At 44.4% G+C, this 17,606-nt stretch overlaps 1 long non-coding RNA gene across 2 annotated transcripts in view; it reads left to right on the forward strand.

Moving 5' to 3' along the window:
• Positions 1 to 664: 664 nt before the first annotated feature.
• LOC148398561 (uncharacterized) overlaps positions 665 to 17,606 on the forward strand; it is a 41,170-nt gene continuing 24,228 nt past the window's right edge. The window contains exons 1-3 of one of the 2 annotated variants that reach the window (XR_015858042.1): positions 665 to 871; positions 3,692 to 4,032; positions 4,834 to 5,315. This is a non-coding gene — a long non-coding RNA (uncharacterized LOC148398561). Of the gene's footprint in view, positions 872 to 3,691; positions 4,033 to 4,833; positions 5,316 to 17,606 lie in introns of those variants that run through there. The other variant, XR_015858041.1, reaches the window with a different exon arrangement.

Here is a 17,606-nt window from a genome sequence, read left to right on the forward strand (position 1 = left end):
CGTATCAAATAACTATAATATAAATAATTTTATTGAACCATTCGTCTCACTCCAAATCATTAAATCCATCGCACTCTTCATCCTCTGTCACCTAAAACAATAAATAAAACAAAAACACCGCTGCTGAGTCCGGAAGTACATGCGGCGCTGTCGTCAGACTCGTCGTCAGTTGCGGCTCCAATTTTTCCACAGATCTATATGACTATATTGTAGTGTTACCAAAGTACCAGGCTCGTCGTGGGTTTGATAACCGGCTCTTTATTTCACAAAACAAGAGCTCAACATACGAGCCAACAAACAGTGTTACACACACTGTGCCTCACTCTACCAAAGTGTCTCTCTTCCTGTCTCCTCCCCTCTGCTGCCTTCACGGCCTCCCTCGGCAAACTACTGAACTCCAACAAAATGCAAGTTGCTACACTAAATAAACTATATATCAAATAATTATAACATGAATGACAAGTTTATTGAATTATCATTAAATCCATCGAAATCTTCGTCCTCTGTGTCAATCTCTGTCCTCTGTGTTATAAACAACTCCTGAGGTCATTCTTTTTTCTGTTCATATGACTTCAACCAGTAGGTGTCGGTAATGCCCATTGAAGCTGGTGCCACCTCGCTGTAAAACAAAACGAAGAAGAAAATGACGTACCTTCCCGTTCACGAACGAGTCGTGGATTGCCTTTCCCGTTCGAATCTGTGTGAACGAATCAGTGAGTGAGTGATTCGTATTTCCAGTTCATCACAAGAACGGACCAGTGAGGGAACGAATCCTGACTTTGCTGTTCGCGAACGAGTCAATGGGTGAGCCGCCTTCCCTTGCATCAACGGATCAGTCAGTGAACGTGTTGCGTCTCCTAGCGTGAACTATGTAAGCCAGAATGTAGATTTACGATTTACTTTTCGTAGGTTTTAAATAACGTGTATGCATATATATGCCTAAATATTGTAATCCAATATATTGACTGCAGTTTCACATTAGATTGCTGGTTTGAGATGTGTTGGAAATGATATACTTTTTATCATTGGATTTTATGTAACTACTTTTGTGTGCAAGATTCTCCGCAGTATCTGGCCTCGTGAAAATGACTTGGGGGCATATGGCAGTCATTAGCCGCGCTATACAATAAGCCCCACAGTTAGCTAGACATGTGCAGATCATGTGATTGTCATGGGACGGCTGAAGCAGACAAAGGTCTTATTTAAGTTGAAGTCATGAGTACGGCACAGCAATGTATTCCCAGAGGCACTAAAGACTACGTCTTTGTTGAACTAATGGTCATGAGACGTCCATACTGCCCCGTCCATAAGAGTACCCCCTGTGTTCTGTGGTAATGGGATATAGCTATGGAATGTTTTTCCTGTCTGGAAACCTACTCGACCATGTACACTTGCCCCTTTGTTTCTCTCTCAATAAAAGCACGGCTAAACTCAGAGCAAAGCGCGAGTCTCAGCCACACTTGCTGCGTGTGTCTGGGATGCGCCCTTCTGCGCAGGAGAAAACGCTAAGCCAAGAAAGACCTACCGTCTCCGAGATTGATTTCAGATAAATGTTGTCAACCCAACAAGATGTTCTTTTATTATTATTATTATTATTATTATTATTATTATTATTATTATTATTATTATTTTGATAAACATTTATGTTATAGCTTGTCTGGTGTTTTATTCGTTGTTTTTATATTCGCCAATCAAACATAAAAATCTGACATTTGGTTAACTGCTTTATATGACAATATGTATATTTGTTTTACGTTGTTATATGATTTGGTGCCCCCCAAAGTAACACAAATTCAAATACAAACACATTCGACTTAACACCATCAACTACAAGCCAACAAATACAAAATTAAAACATCAATGTCGGTATAACGTGTCGGCTGGCAAAGGCGTAGCGGCAATGCGGTCTGTCACTCATTCGTGAATCTTCGTAAACGACCAATCAGCAGCGAGTGCTAGATGGAGGGGGGACTTCACGAGTCAGTGACGTAATTTCCCGTTCACGAATGAGCCAGTTCACGACCGGGTGAGAGGCTGTTGCCAATGGATCATTGTGTAGGTGTTTTATTATAGAAAGATATGTGTTAATTACCCATGTGAGCCTCAACTATGACATGTCTTGCTCATCTTTTTTTGCTTTGTAGTACCCAAAGACAAACCTCTCCTCACAGCAGCAAGATCTTAGAGGAAAAACAGATGGAAAAATCAGAGATGGTGAAGTGAATTTTGAACTTTATGCGTATCTGTATGTTGCATTAGATGATCCACTAGTAGCAGTAAGACTATCAAACTATTTTCGCTGTACAGAGAAGCTTTAGTTTCAGTAATGTATAAGTACTTAGTAGAAGATAGAAGGGCCAGTTGTCTGTGACCAGGGAGAATTCAGTTTCAGCAATGTGTGCAATCCTATAATAAGGTAAAGTGGCTGTTGTCGTCCATCACCAACAGCCCTGGTCAAGATCTCCTTTTTAGGACTGAAGTAAACTAGTAGATTGAAAACTACAGCTGTTTCCCAAAGCCGTGACATCAGCTTCTTGTCAGGTATAAAATCTACGGGCCTGACAAAGGAGGGCTCGCTCGCTTTAGCGCGGGCTCGCTCGCTCTCGCTCGCTCTCTCTTTTGGGGGAGGCTTTTTTACATCCATGCCTGGGGCCACTCAACTTTTTGGAAAGACTTCACTCTGACATCGGTCGAATAAAATCTTTTCCCAATCAGCCGTGGGTCTCTGAAGTGCTTATTTGTCTGGAAACAGCCACCGATCACCGAGTGTTTTTTGGAGACCAGCGAAGCAGCAAAAACCATATACCACAATGGAAAAATCAGGCTGTCTCCACATAACCTCAACCTTGTTAAAGTCCCAATGATCGTCACACACAGATCTGGGTGTGGTGAAAATTGTCCTCTGCATTTAACCTATCCCTGTGTGATTTTGATCCATCCCCTGGGAGAGAGGGGAGCAGTGAGCAGCAGCGGTGCTGCGCTCAGGGATCATTTGGTGATGTAACCCCCCAATTCCAACCCTTAAGGCAAGCAGGGAGGCAATGGGTCCCATTTTTATAGTCTCTAGTATGAGGGAATGTGGGTTTGAACCCACAACCTTCCAGTCTCAGGGGGGACACTCTACCACTAGGCCACTGAACTGTTGTATGAATCGTCACGACCTGAAGACAATGACAACTTACCACAAAGTTGCGGCAGGAAATCCCTGTTTTTACATTCTGATGTACTGCATTGAGCCCATTGAATGAATCCAACAGACAATTTCTCAGAACAACAACAGAAGATGTGCCTCATGCTCCACTTCAGCACTTCCACACAATTTTGTAAAATTGCACAAAGGGCGTGGCTATTATGATACTGATATATTATATGGTATATTATGATGATGCTCCATGACAATAAACACTTCTATAACCCAGATGATCCTATTTTCTCAAAATTTTACACATAGTCCAGACCTGAAAACATCTACAAACTTGTTTTTCCATCATACTGGTGTTGCCACCTATTGGCTACAAGAAATGAACATTCTTTGATGTTTTTCTCTGAGCAAGTCAACCAACTTCAAACTTGTAAAATTTAGGCAAAGAGCGTGGTTATTATGATACCGCAAAGTTTGATGATGCTCCGTGACAATAAAAACTTCTGTAACTTAACTCAGATGATTTTATTTTCTCAAAATCTATTCCAGATCGTTCCCCTCCAAGACCAATCCAACAATGGCCGTGTTGTCGAAGAACGTCTGGATGTGGCAGTGAGCGGTGTCGTGGGTAAAGTCTGAAGTGAACAGGGTGAAAAGGAAAGGAGAGAGCACCGTACCCTGGGGGACACCTGTGCTGCAGCACACCATGTCGGACTCACAGCGACGTAACCTCACATACGGTCGGTGAGGAAGTCCGTTGTCCATGCAGCCAGGCGCTGGTCCACACCCGGCTTCTCCATCTTCACCCTAAGCAGTGACGGCTGGATGGTGTCAAAATCGCTGGAGAAATCGAAGAACATGATCCTCCCAGTGCTCCTGTTGTCCTCCAGGTGAAGCAGTGTTCTGTGCAGTAAATAAATCACTGCATCATCCACCCCAACACCGGGCCGGTAAGCAAATCCGGGACGGTGAGGAGACTGCGTACAGATAGGAGGTGGAGCAGCTGGTCCATTAGTGCAGCCAAAACCACCTGGAGCTGAACCCGCTCAAGACCGTGGTGATTACAGTGGACTTCAGGAGAGACCCTTCGGGGAAGAAGCTGTGTCTGTGTCTCCTGGTTTTGGCGTACAGCGCTCTGTAACGCCGTCCGGAGGGGAGGCGTTTGAACAGACTGTGTCCTGGGTGAGAAGGGTCTGTGGAGATGTTACTTGCACATTTCCTGGTCCTGGACAGGTACAAGTCTTGGATAGATGGGAGGTTGGTCCCGATTATCTTTTCCGTAGACCTAATTGTTCGTTGCAGTCTGTGCTTGTCTTGTTTGGTGGCCGATCCAAACCAGACAGTGATGGAAGTGCAGAGGATAGACTGGATGAAGGCAGTGTAGAAAATTTTCAGCAGTTCCTGTGGCAGGTTGAACTTCCTGAGCTGTCTCAGAAAGTACAACCTCTGCTGGGCCTTCTTCCGGACAGAGTCTATGTGGCCGGTCCATTTCAGGTCCCGGGAGATTGTGGATCCCAGGAACTTGAAGGTGTCTGTGGTGGGAATAGCATTATTGAGGACGATGAGGGGTGGAAGTGGCGAAGGGTCTCTCCTGAAGTCCACTGTCATTGCCACGATCTTGAGCGGGTTCAGCTCCAGGTGGTTTTGGCTGCACCAGTTGACCAGCCGCTCCACCTCCTGTCTGTACGTAGTCTCCTCACCATCCTGGAACAGTCCGATGAGAGTGGTGTCATCCGCATACTTGAGGAGCTTCACAGAAGAGTCGCCTGAGGAGCAATAGTTGGTGTAGAGCAGTGATTCTCAATAATTTTCTGTGATGCCCCCCCTAGGGAGAAGAAAACATTTCGCCTCCCCCCATGTTATTAACATTAAAGAAAACAAAATATAAATAAAAAAGAAAGATCAACTTACAATAAAGAATAACTATTACTAACATTGTTTTTAGTCTGTAACAGAACAGATTCAATGCGCATCACTTTGCCTGAAATTAAAAATAAATTATAATTATTTAAACTATAAACATTCTTGACCAACTACCATTTTATGCTGGAAAAAATACAATAAAATAATAATAAACATACATAATATTAAATTCAATAACAGCAATAAATAATATTCAATTCAAAGTAATCAGCAACATTAACTCAGGAGCACAATATATAAAACATTTTAACCTACAAAACAAAAATGAATAAAACAATTTGTGCTCAAAATGAGTCAGCATGACAGAGACCATATCCACGGCTGCAAGTAGTATCAGCTCTTCTGCAATGGTGTGTTTCTTTCTTGCACTGAGCAATTTGGTACGCTGCTTTATATGATGCTTACAGTGCTTGCTGATTGACTAAAGTAGCATTCACAAAGTGGGATGATTGTTGGCAATATTCAGCCCGTTTTCGCTGAAAAACCTCAAGCATCTTAGCAGCGTGATTGGGGTGCAATAACTTTATAAGTGCCGCCTTAATTTATTTGGCTTCATACTGTCCGCTGCCAACAATGTAAGGCACAGTAAACACACCGGTCTTTTCTTCGTCTCCCATCGTAGTCGCACTGAAGTCGAACGCCACGTACGCTTTGTCATATTTCCTTGTCTTAGCTTTCGTGTGACTCTCAATTCTCTTATTCAAGATTCAAGAGTTTTTTATTCGCCATGTTTGAGCGTGCCAAACAAGGAATTTGACTTCGGTAAATCACAGCCTCTGTTCAACATTTAGGTGACTAACAACAACACTCAGGACATGTGAAGAACGAAAGATATTCTCAAACACCCCCTGATCTTAAACTGATCTTAAACTCCCAAGAGGGCAAGGAAAAACTCAAAACTCCAGCTAGGGGAAATGAGAAACCTTGAGAAGAGACCACAGATGGGAGGGTCCCTCTTCTAGGATGACCAGGCTGCAATGGATGCAGAGAGGACACATAGTACAAACAGTGTAGACAAAAAAGGTGTGGAAAGCGGGATGTTATTGCACAGTAATGACTCTGAGACTCTAAGAGTGGTGTGAGTTCATGTTGGGTCTAAATACGATTAGACATTAAATCACTCGCTGGAATGAAGAGGAGAAGAGAACCAGAACAGGTTTACTCGCGAGGAGAACGATAGAGAAAGCAATCTCAGTTACAACCTCCATCAGTTCTGAGTCCTTACTCCACGTGCCCCTCTTTTTAATGTTATGGTTGCCCTGGTTACAGAGGCGTTGCTACACTAAAGGGAGGGGGAATTGTGTCTGTAGCAACGCTGATTAGCAAAAGAATGTAGTGTGGTGTGAATTAGCACTTCGCTGTTGGCTTGTGACCCCCCGCAGAGGCCGTCCCCAGCCGTCTTCCCTCACAGTTGGTTGACTCGTCCTCGACTGTGGTCAAATACCTTGAAGCACGTTGATTGCCGCTTTGCTGTGGAACAAATGCAACTAGACCTTTGCTAACTTTATCTACTTGGTAAATTAACACATAATAATAATAAGTAACTTGTCCTAAACACTTCAACACACATTAAGCAAACGTGAGGTAACCGGTATGCAGTTCCTTAAACAAACATTGAGTAAATATGGGATAACATTTATGCAACTACTTCTAACTGTATGTAACCTTTAACAAAGAAAAACAGGTCTGATAAACTACAAGCTATGAACCAAACCTACCGCTAAATGAAAAGGAATGAAGTTCCTGTGAATCAAACAAAGAACATGTCACCTATGCAAATAAGCCCTGCTCATTGTTAGTGAAGGCCTCTTACGGGAACGAAAACACACAGACAACATAAGGACAGGAAGGATACAAATGGCTGACAGGGATCAAAAGACATCCCTATCACTAAAAAGGAAGAACCTAGATAAAAGGAAAGATAAACTCGTAAAGGCGAGGCCTCCAGGTCTGGCAGGCCAAAGCTTCACTTAAAATTATTCCAACAGTTCATCAGAGCGACAGCCTGGGGGAAGAAGCTGTCTCTGTGTCTGCTGGTTTTAGTGTACAGAGCTCTATAACTGCGTCCGGAGGGGAGTAGTTCAAACGGGCTGCAACCTGGGTGCGAAGGGTCTGTTGAGATGTTACTTGCACGTTTCCTGGTCCTGGACAGGTACAAGTCTTGGATAGATGGGAGGTTGATTCCAATTATCTTTTCTGCAGTCCTTATTGTCCGTTGCAGTCTGTGCTTGTCTTGTTTGGAGGCCGATCCAAACCAGACAGTGATGGAGGTGCAGAGGACAGACTGGATGATGGCAGTGTAGAAGGTCTTCAGCAGCTCCCGCGGCAGGTTGAACTTCTTGAGCTGTCTCAGGAAGTACAGCCTCTGCTGGGCCTTCTTCCGGACAGAGTCTATGTGGCCGGTCCATTTCAGGTCCCGAGAGATTGTGGTTCCCAGGAACTTGAAGGTGTCTGATGAGAGAATAGTATTACTGCTGATAGTCAGGGGTGAAAGTGGTGAAGGGCCTCGCCTGAAGTCCACTGTCATCTCCACGGTCTTGAGCGGGTTCAGGTCCAGGTGGTTTTGGCTGCACCAGTGGACCAGCCGCTCCACCTCCTGTCTGTACGCAGTCTCATCACTGTTCTGGATCAGTCCGATGAGAGTGGTGTCGTCTGCATACTTCAGGAGCTTCACGGAAGAGTCACTTGCGGAGAAATTGTTGGTGTAGAGGGAGAAGAGCAGTGGGGAGAGGACGCACCCCCGAGGCGCATCAACAGCGAGAATGTGGAGAGGGTCAACAACATCAGATTCCTGGGAGTACAGATCTCTGATGACCTCTCCTGGACACGCAACACCTCAGGTGTCATCAAGAAGGCTCAGCAGCGTCTACACTTCCTGAGAGTCCTCAGGAAGAACAGTATGGACTGGAAGCTTCTGCTGGTCTTCTACCGCTCCTCCATTGAGAGCCTGCTGACGTACTGACCACCTGGTACGGGAGCTGCACTGCTGCAGATAGAGGGAGGCTACAAAGGACAGTCAAAGCAGCGCAGAGGATCGTGGGCTGCCCTCTCCCCTCCCTGACGGACATATACAACACCCGGTGCGTCAGCAGAGCTCACAATATCATCAAGGGCAACACACATCCCAAGATGCCAAGACACCTGCGGGAACTGAAAGCACCCATAAACTCCTCTGTTATGGCTTTAGAGAGAAGGGTCAAACGTCCATCCATCCATCCATTTTCTGTACCGCTCTGTCCCCACGGGGGTTGCGGGCGTGCTGGAGCCTATCCCAGCCGACACCCTGAACCGGTTGCCAGCCAGTCACAGGGCACACAGAGACGAACAACCATCCGCACTCGCACTCACACCTAGGGGCAATTTGGAGTGCACAATTGGCCTACAAAGCCTGTTTTTGGGATGTGGGAGGAAACCGGAGTGCCCGGAGAAAACCCACGCGGACACGGGGAAAACATGCAAACTCCACACAGGGAGGGCCGGAGGTGCAATCGAACCCGCACCCTCCCAATTGTGAGGCGGACGTATTACATAGTGCCCCACGAGCCACGCAGGGTCAAACATGTGGAACTAAAAAGGTTCTTTCCAGATGCCATCTTGCAAGACCTCCACAGACCAGAGCATATAGAACTGCTCATCAGTCATCAAGAAGGACGGCTTGTATCGCAGAGGGGAAAGGTGATTGGAGACACGTCTTTTGGGATGGCCCCCTAGGGAAGACTGTTAGCGGAATGGACCCAGACCTCTTTGAAGAAGTGGATTTGGCAGCTCACACATCCAAAACGCATTTTGCACGATCCATGAGAACCACAGCTCCGAAATATCAAAAACTCCGTGAGACAGAGGGATTCAAAGCTGAAACCAAAAGCAGTGTTACAAAGATTTCCTCAACTGGTGGAAATGGGACATAATTGAAGCAGCTTGCGAGCTAAAGTGTGAAGGATGTGGCTGCGGCAACTGACAGCCAGGACGCAAAGACATGACATCGGGTAAAGAGAACTGAAAATCATCAGAGCATGCCTCACCTATGGCGACAAAGGATGACATCGATGAACCACACTGGGAGACAAAATACCCGTGGATTGAAGACACAACTTCTCTACCCAATAATAGGAGTGGAGTAGAAGCCACTTTTCTGAGAACAGAGAAGCAACTCAAGAAGGAACCAGAGTGGAGGGTGGTATATGCAGGTCAAGTCCATGAAATGGTGGAAAGAGGAGAAGCATTGAAGCTCACCAAAGAAATGATAGCCAAGTGGAAGGGACCAGTATGGCATGTCAGCCACTTGGTGGCACCAAACCCGCACTCTGTCACAACACCTGTGCGTCTGGTCTGAAACAGCAGCCAGAAGTTCAAGGGACTCGGCCTGAGCGATCTTCTGTTGAAAGGGCCTGACGTCCTCAATCCAATTCATGCAGTGCTACTCCGGTTCAGAAGAGGTATGCATGCTGCACTTGGTGACATCAAAAAGATCTATAATTCAGTGTGGTTGGAAGACCTGGAAAGACACAAAAGATGGTGAGCTTGAGTTTGCCATCACCCGAGTCAACATTGGAGACTGACCAGCAAGGTGCATTGTATAGCTTGCCATGAGAGAGACTGCGAAGCTACCCATGTTTACTCACCTGAAGGAGAAGCGTAGGATCCTGGAGGAAGTCTCTTATGTTGAGGATGTGCATACCTTCCACAATCACCTGGGCAAGCTGGACGAAATCACCAGAGGAGTCGAAGAGATCCTGAAAGCTGGTGGATTCTTTCTTAAGCCCTGTGTCAGGTCAGGCCAATGTGGGAGGGAGACACTCACGCCAGGAGCATCGTCATGCAAAGTGCTTATTTTACCAAATCACCTGTCCTATAAATTATGGCCTTCTCACACGACAACTTTTTTGTCGTTCGTGACCATACGTACGTTATATGCACAAATTGGTACAAACATACGTACATTTAGTGAATAATAAGTCGTTGGCAAAATTGTTTGCTGTTACATGCAACTGTTCTACATACAGAAAAATGGCAGCAGCAGGTCAATTGAATGTGAAAAAAATACAAAGTAAATACTTGTATGTACTATGTACTACATATATTTTTTGTTTCACAAAAGAGGATGTTGAATATTGTTCTTATATATGAAGTCTCATCAAAAGGGTTTGTTTTGAGGTTTGATAAGGTAAATTAGTGTAAAACAAACTAGCGTGTCTGCTGTAGAATACTTTAAATATGCACCTATAAATTGACTATTATAATGCATAAGATTTTTATTGTGCATTTCTATAGAATCAAGGAATTTTGTGAGCCTCAAAGCGCTCACAGTAGCTGCATATGCTACAACCATTCATCCTCTGGTAGCGGTAAACTACGCAAGTAGCCAAAGTTGCCCTGTTGCAGGCCGACAAAAGCGTGGCTGCCTGCGGGGATGGGTTAAATGCAGAGGACAAATTTCACCACACCCAGATGTGTGTGTGACAATCATTGGGACTTTAACTTTAACTACGGCCCCTCCGACTCCCACCAAAGATTCACACCCAAGGATTCGCCAGTGTGAGATATACTCGTGGCAAGGTGTGTGAAGTGTTTTGCCCAAGGACACAAACACGTGACTCGAGATACAAACCGTCGACCCTCAGGTAACAAACGATGCGCCCTACCACCTGAACCACGGCTGCCTCAAGATCAGATGTTAATGAACTTTCCACCTATTTGAGAAAAGTATACCGTTTATGCAGATTAGAGAAATAAATAAATCTAAATTCCTACCTGCTTGTCTACATTATGTTCCCAGTATACAATGTAGAAGTACAACTTTTTAAGATTCTGCCTCATGGAGTGGTTTGAACTGGTCAATGGATCGGAAATAAAAACATCAATGTTGTTTACAGCAACAGCCAGTTCCACTTTGGATGGTGGACCAATTGCAGCTGTAAGGCAGAAGACAAAATAAATCTGAGAATTGGTGGCTATTGGTATGGTTATTTACAACATTAAATCCACGTTGGCACAAATACAGTTCACAAAATGAACTGTGAAATCAACCCGCAGTGAAGTATGGGGTTACAGCAGGGGCGATGCTATGACCACACTCCCTGGCCATCCCCAAATCTAAGGGAAGATTTAGGATCATGATTTTTCTGCAATTTTCAAATGAACGTAGTATTCTTCAACCCCTTGACACTGATTTGCCACAAGTTGGTGGTAGTAACTTTTGTATTTTTAAATAATGAACTTTCAATTGATCTGAATGCAAACTGTAAAAGTAATTTCAATTTTACAATGTCAATCAAAAACATTACTTTCACTCCACAGTCGGCAAAAACATGGCAGAGTCATTGTATGTCATACGATCACAGTCACGTTTTTTTTAAACAAAATATACACAAATGTCAATCTTGCTCAGCAACAAGCAGGTTCAAATCTGTGAAGAATAAATATTTTGTATGTGACTGGGTTATTTAAATATGATTTGAATGATAGAGCCATTGATCACAGTATTCAAGATGTCATTGGTCATCAGTGATGATCGGTTTGCTTGGCTGTTGACTAGCAAATCAGTACATGACACAGAAGTAGCCTATGAGAAAGCAAAGCAATGGGAAAATCTAGTAAATTAAATTTATAGCGAGACTCTCGTCATAAGTGTGTACTAGGTAGGACTCTCGTGGTACACACACGAGTGAATTAAGTGACTGAAATTTAGCCACTAAACCAGGGGTGCCCAAACATTTTCAGCTCGCGAGCTACTTTTGAAATGACCAAGTCACAAAGATCTACCCACTGAAAAAATAATATATATATATATATGGCTGACGTAATTTTCTGAAGTCCAAATGATCACACATGGATATATATATATATATATATATATATATATATATATATATATATATATATATATATATATATATATATATATATATATATATATATATATATATATATATATATATATATATATATATATTCTCGCATCTCGCCTTCAGGTATGGGCATCTGGCTGTATTTCTTGGGAACTTGCTTTTTCATTGCACCTTTCTGGGCCTCTGTCATTTGGCTCACTTCTCTCCGTGCTATCTTGATTTTGGCCTCCAGCCTTCTCTTCCATGGTGGGCACTGTTGTGGTCGCATATGGTCATTCTTCTTGTAGCCAAGCATTTCTAGGATCACTGCTGCTGAGGTGTATATCAGCTCATTGGTTTCAGTGATGGTAGCCGTAGGAATTGTTGTCAATGCTGCATTCACATCTTCTAGGAGACTTTCTGAGGGTACTTCACTTAGCCTCTGCAGTGCGTATCTAGGTTCCCGAACTTTTTTATTGCATCAAATTAGGTCAGGGCCGGTGATCTGGTTAAAAACACAAAAAATATCTTGTTTTTCATGTCATAACTGGATTATGATGATACCGGGTTTTCCTGTCTTTAGCTTCAGTTTTGTCATTGCATTTTTCACATTCACAACACAACCAGCGAAAGTGTACGCTCAGTGGCAGGGGAATAATAGCAGAGCAGACCCACCAAGGCTGGAAACTGAACAGTACTGGAAGGATATATGGGAGCGGGAGGCATCACATAAGAAGGATGCACAGTGGCTGGTGGCTCTGAGAAAGGACCACAGCAAGCTCCCTGAACAGAACCCAGTAACCATCACAGTGGCAGACATCCAGAGAAGAGTCTCAGGAATGAAAAACTGGACAGCACCAGGCCCTGACATGATCCACAGCTACTGGCTCAAGAAACTTACAACTCTCCATGAGCGCCTGGCAGCACAAATGAACCAGCTGCTAAGGGATGGGACTCACCCTGAATGGCTGACCCAAGGGCGTACGATCCTGATCCAGAAGGATCCATCAAAGGGTACAGTCCCATCCAACTACCGGCCAATCACCTGCCTCTCCACAACATGGAAGCTGATGTCGGGCATAATATCAGATAAGATCAGCAGGCACATGGATCAATACATGAGCACTGCTCAGAAAGGGATTGGTAAAAATACCAGAGGAGCAAAACATCAACTCCTGGTGGATAGAACAGTCACCCAAGACTGCAGAACTAGACGTACCAACCTGAGCACTGCCTGGATTGATTACAAGAAAGCATATGACTCAATGCCACATACTTGGATCACTGAATGCTTGAGGCTGTACAACATCAATGGGACTCTGAGAACCTTCATCGCCAACTCGATGAAACAGTGGAAAACCACACTTGAAGCCAATGGCAAGCCACTTGCACACGTGACCATCAAATGTGGTATATACCAAGGAGACGCTCTGTCCCCAATGCTGTTCTGTATAGGACTGAAGCCCCTCAGCCAAATAATCAACAAGACGGGCTATGGATACCAACTCAGGAATGGGGCCACCATCAGCCACCTCCTCTACATGGATGACATAAAGCTGTACGCTAAGAACGAGCGGGACATTGACTCCCTGATCCACACTACCAGGATCTACAGCTCTGACATCGGAATGTCATTCAGACTTGAGAAATGTGGCCGCATGGTGACTAAAAGAGGAAAGGTAATCCACACAGAGGGGGTCTCACTCCCAGAAGGAACAATAGCAGACATTGAGGACAGCTACAAATACCTTGGAATTCCACAGGCAAATGGCAACCTTGACGAGGAAACAAGGAAAGCAGCCACAGCCAAATACCTCCATCGAGTAAGGCAAGTCCTAAGAAGTCAGCTCAATGGCAAGAACAAGTCCCTAGCCATTAACAGCTACGCCCTACCAGTAATCAGATACCCTGCAGGAATCATACGGTGGCCAAAGGAAGATATACAGACCACAGATATCAAGACACGGAAGCTCCTAACCATGCATGGAGGGTTCCATCCCAAGTCCAGCACCCTGAGACTGTACACTAGCCGTAAAGAAGGAGGCCGAGGACTAGCGAGCGTGAGAGCCACTATCCAAGATGAAACATCCAAGATCCATAAGTACATCAGGGATAAGGCCCCAACGGATCACGTGCTCAGTGAATGTCTCAGACAATGGGCATCAAAGGAAGATGAGGTGCTGGAGGGACCATCATGGGAGGACAAGCCCCTACATGGGATGTACCACCGAAACATAGCTGAAGTAGCTGATATCCAGAAATCCTACCAATGGCTAGAAAGAGCTGGTCTGAAGGACAGCACAGAGGCACTGATCCTGGCTGCACAAGAACAGGCCTTGAGCACCAGAGCAATAGAGGCCCAAATCTACCACACCAGACAAGACCCCCAGGTGTAGATTGTGCAAAGAAGGTCCTGAGACAATCCAGCACATAACTGCAGGGTGTAAGATGCTGGCAGGTAAAGCATACATGGAGCGCCATAACCAAGTAGCTGGAATCGTGTACAGGAACATCTGTGCAGAGTATGGACTGGAAGTCCCAAGATCCAAGTGGGAAACACCTCCAAAGGTGGTAGAGAATGACCAAGCCAAGATCCTCTGGGACTTCCAGATCCAGACAGACAGAATGGTAATGGCGAACCAACCGGACATTGTGGTGGTGGACAAAGAGCAGAGGAAAGCCGTTGTGGTTGACATAGCCATCCCAAATGATGGTAACATTAGGAAAAAGGAACATGAGAAACTTGAGAAATATCAAGGGCTCAGCGAAGAGCTGGAGAAGACCTGGAGAGTTAAGACTTCAGTGGTACCTGTGGTCATTGGAGCACTAGGGGCAGTAACCCCCAAACTGGAGGAGTGGCTGAAACAGATCCCAGGAAAAACATCTGACATCTCAGTCCAGAAAAGTGCAGTACTAGGAACAGCAAAGATACTGCGTAGAACCCTCAAGCTCCCAGGCCTCTGGTAGAGGACCCGAGCTTGAAGGGAAAAAGAGACCACCCACGGGGGGTGAGGAAAAGTTTTTTTAGTTTTTTATATATATATATATATATGTCATCGTGAAAAAAAAGTCCTCCCATTCCCTATGAAAGTGATACTTTTTTTTCTAATCTTTTTACTATGTCCAGCTGCCCTTTTTATACCCTTTCTTAAGTTTAAGAGAAAAAACAGGGATCTGACAATTGGAGGGAACTCGCGAGCGTGAGTGTTGTGTTGTTAGCGCCGTTGTTTGCGCACGCGTCAAGTGCGAAAAAAACCTAAAAAACATTTTAATGTCATGTGATCGACCAGTAGTGGCCAGGCGATCGACCCGTCGATCGCGATCGACGTATTGGGCACCCCTGCACTAAAATATCTTGAGAAGCAGCAGCCGATGACCTTCTACCGAACAACCATTGAAAGGGTCCACTCATTCAACCTCCTGGGCAGGGTTATCTAATTCAGACATACCGCTGCCCTAAAAAATTTAAACCTAGCTCAAAACCAAGTACATACAAGGGACTGAAGGGTCCTAATTTTGGAGTATTCCGTAACGTTACCACACTTTCCCACAATTTCTCACCATGCTTCTCAGGACAAAATTCTTTCTGCACCCATTCTGAGTGACTGGAGTTGTCATTGGTGCGCACACGCAACATGTAGAAGCCCAAATAGTGCAGGTTATGTGCAGTAAGGTCACATGACTTGGAAAACATCTTGTCACAGGCATTAGACCAGTAGTACCTTTTCTTGGATTCTAGCTTGTATTTCCTGTAAAGACAAAATAAAAAAGTACTTACTGTTCGCATACAATAGTGCAGCATTCTGGCAGTTGGTGAATGTAAGTTCATGCTCATGCTATTGTTTCTTAAAATTAAGTTTATTATACTGACTGTACTCTCATACATATACATACATATACACACATGAGTGTCTCAATGATCCTAGGAGAAAAGTTGTCTGGGGCTTTATTCCCCTGGCAGGGTCACCCATGGCAAACAGGTGCTAGGTGAGGGACCAGACAAAGCACCACTCAAAAGACCCCTTATGATGACTGAGAAAAATGGGCTTCCTTTTTCCTTGCCCGGACACAGGACACCTAGCCCCCCTCTGGAACGGCTCTTTGGCGCACCTCCACTGCGTCCGGCTGGGCACAGCCCAGAAAGGCAACATGGGTCCTCCTTCCCATGGGCTCCCCACCTGTGGGAGAGGCCATAGGGTGTAGGGTGCCTTGTGAGCAGGTGCCATCCAAAGGATTGGTGGTCCAATCAGAAGCTTGCTCTTGGGGCATGGAACAACACCTGTCTGGTAGGGAAGGAGCCCGAACTGGTGTGCTCGGCGGAGAAGTTTCGACTACACATAGTTGGACTTGCCTTTAAACACAGCTTGGGCTCTGGTACGGTCTGACCAAACAACAGCTCAGAGTACCCTTTTTGTCACCCTTTTTGGGCATCCTTGGAGGGTGTTCTCATTGAAAGTATATGATCATTAAATATTCATTATAAGATGATTGTTATTTACTATTTTAAAAAAAAATTAAAATCAATGTATATTCAATGAATATCAGAGAGTGTGGATACTTTAACTCCCTATTGGTATCAAACGTTCATGGGTGTGTGTATTGTTCAGTTTTTAGTGGTAGATTTGAGGAAAGGCAAGCCTTCAACAAACCAACTGTAAAGAAAACCTCTTGTGTCTATTCGTTGTGCTTGAAGGGAGTAACAACTGTCTTGACTTGCAGATGAATTTTTTTGACACTCCCTTCTTAATCCATAGGGTTCTATGATGTGGGTCCACACTTTACAGGTATATTAACCGCAACTCTTTTGGGTGGGCCTTTAACAAAGTTTAGGAGGTGTCAAGTAACATGGTGGATGGGGAGAACAGATGGTGCAAAAAGTGAGTATGGATTGTTCCCAGGAATACATTGGCATGGCTGAAATTCCAAATTTTAGCAGCGGATGGTGCAAAAATTGAATTGAGAATTATTGAATGAATTGGCATTACTGAAATTCCAAATTTTTCCACGAGAGGGTGCCAAACAGTTACATGGGACCAAAGTTGGGCAAGACAAGCTGAACTAGCAAAAATAGAGATAAACACAAAAACAGGGGGTCGGTTTTGGGTCATGCACGGAAGCACAAATGTGGTTTTTATTTTTTATCTTTTTTTTCTTTGCTTGGCTGAAATATATTCTGTAACAGTTTAAAGCAATATTATCACACCAAGGTGCCCACTACTATGAAAATGGTGGTGTGTTAAATTTTTTTTAAAAAGATTGATACAAATGTTTTTATTTTTGATCTTCTTTTCTTTGCTTGGCTAAAATATATTCTGTAACAGCTTAAAGCAATATTATCACTCAATTGGACCAAGGTGCCCACTACTATGGAAATGGTGGTGTGTTAAAAAAAAAACGTTTAAAAGATTGATTCAAAGGTTTGGATTTTTGATTTAATCTTTGATTGAAATGTAACTTTGAAGTGCTATTTTCGTAAAAAGGGAAGTGAAGAAAAGAGGAAGTGGGGGGTTTACCAGGGTGTTGGCTGTACTTTTGGTGGGACAGATGAAGGGTGGAAACAGCTGCCAAAGAGCAGCAGGTGTATAAGCGTGAGAAACTGGGCAATTTTATCCTATGGGAAGTATAGGTGCCAGTAAAGGGGGGGCAGAGAAGTCTATAAAAAGACCGCCACAGGCAGCGTCGGGGCTTCTCTCTCCCAAAGAGCGTTCATACGT

This window comes from Syngnathus floridae, chromosome 4 (assembly GCF_059516105.1).
Source record: "Syngnathus floridae isolate MCC-2025c chromosome 4, RoL_Sflo_1.0, whole genome shotgun sequence".
NCBI lineage: Eukaryota > Metazoa > Chordata > Actinopteri > Syngnathiformes > Syngnathidae > Syngnathus > Syngnathus floridae.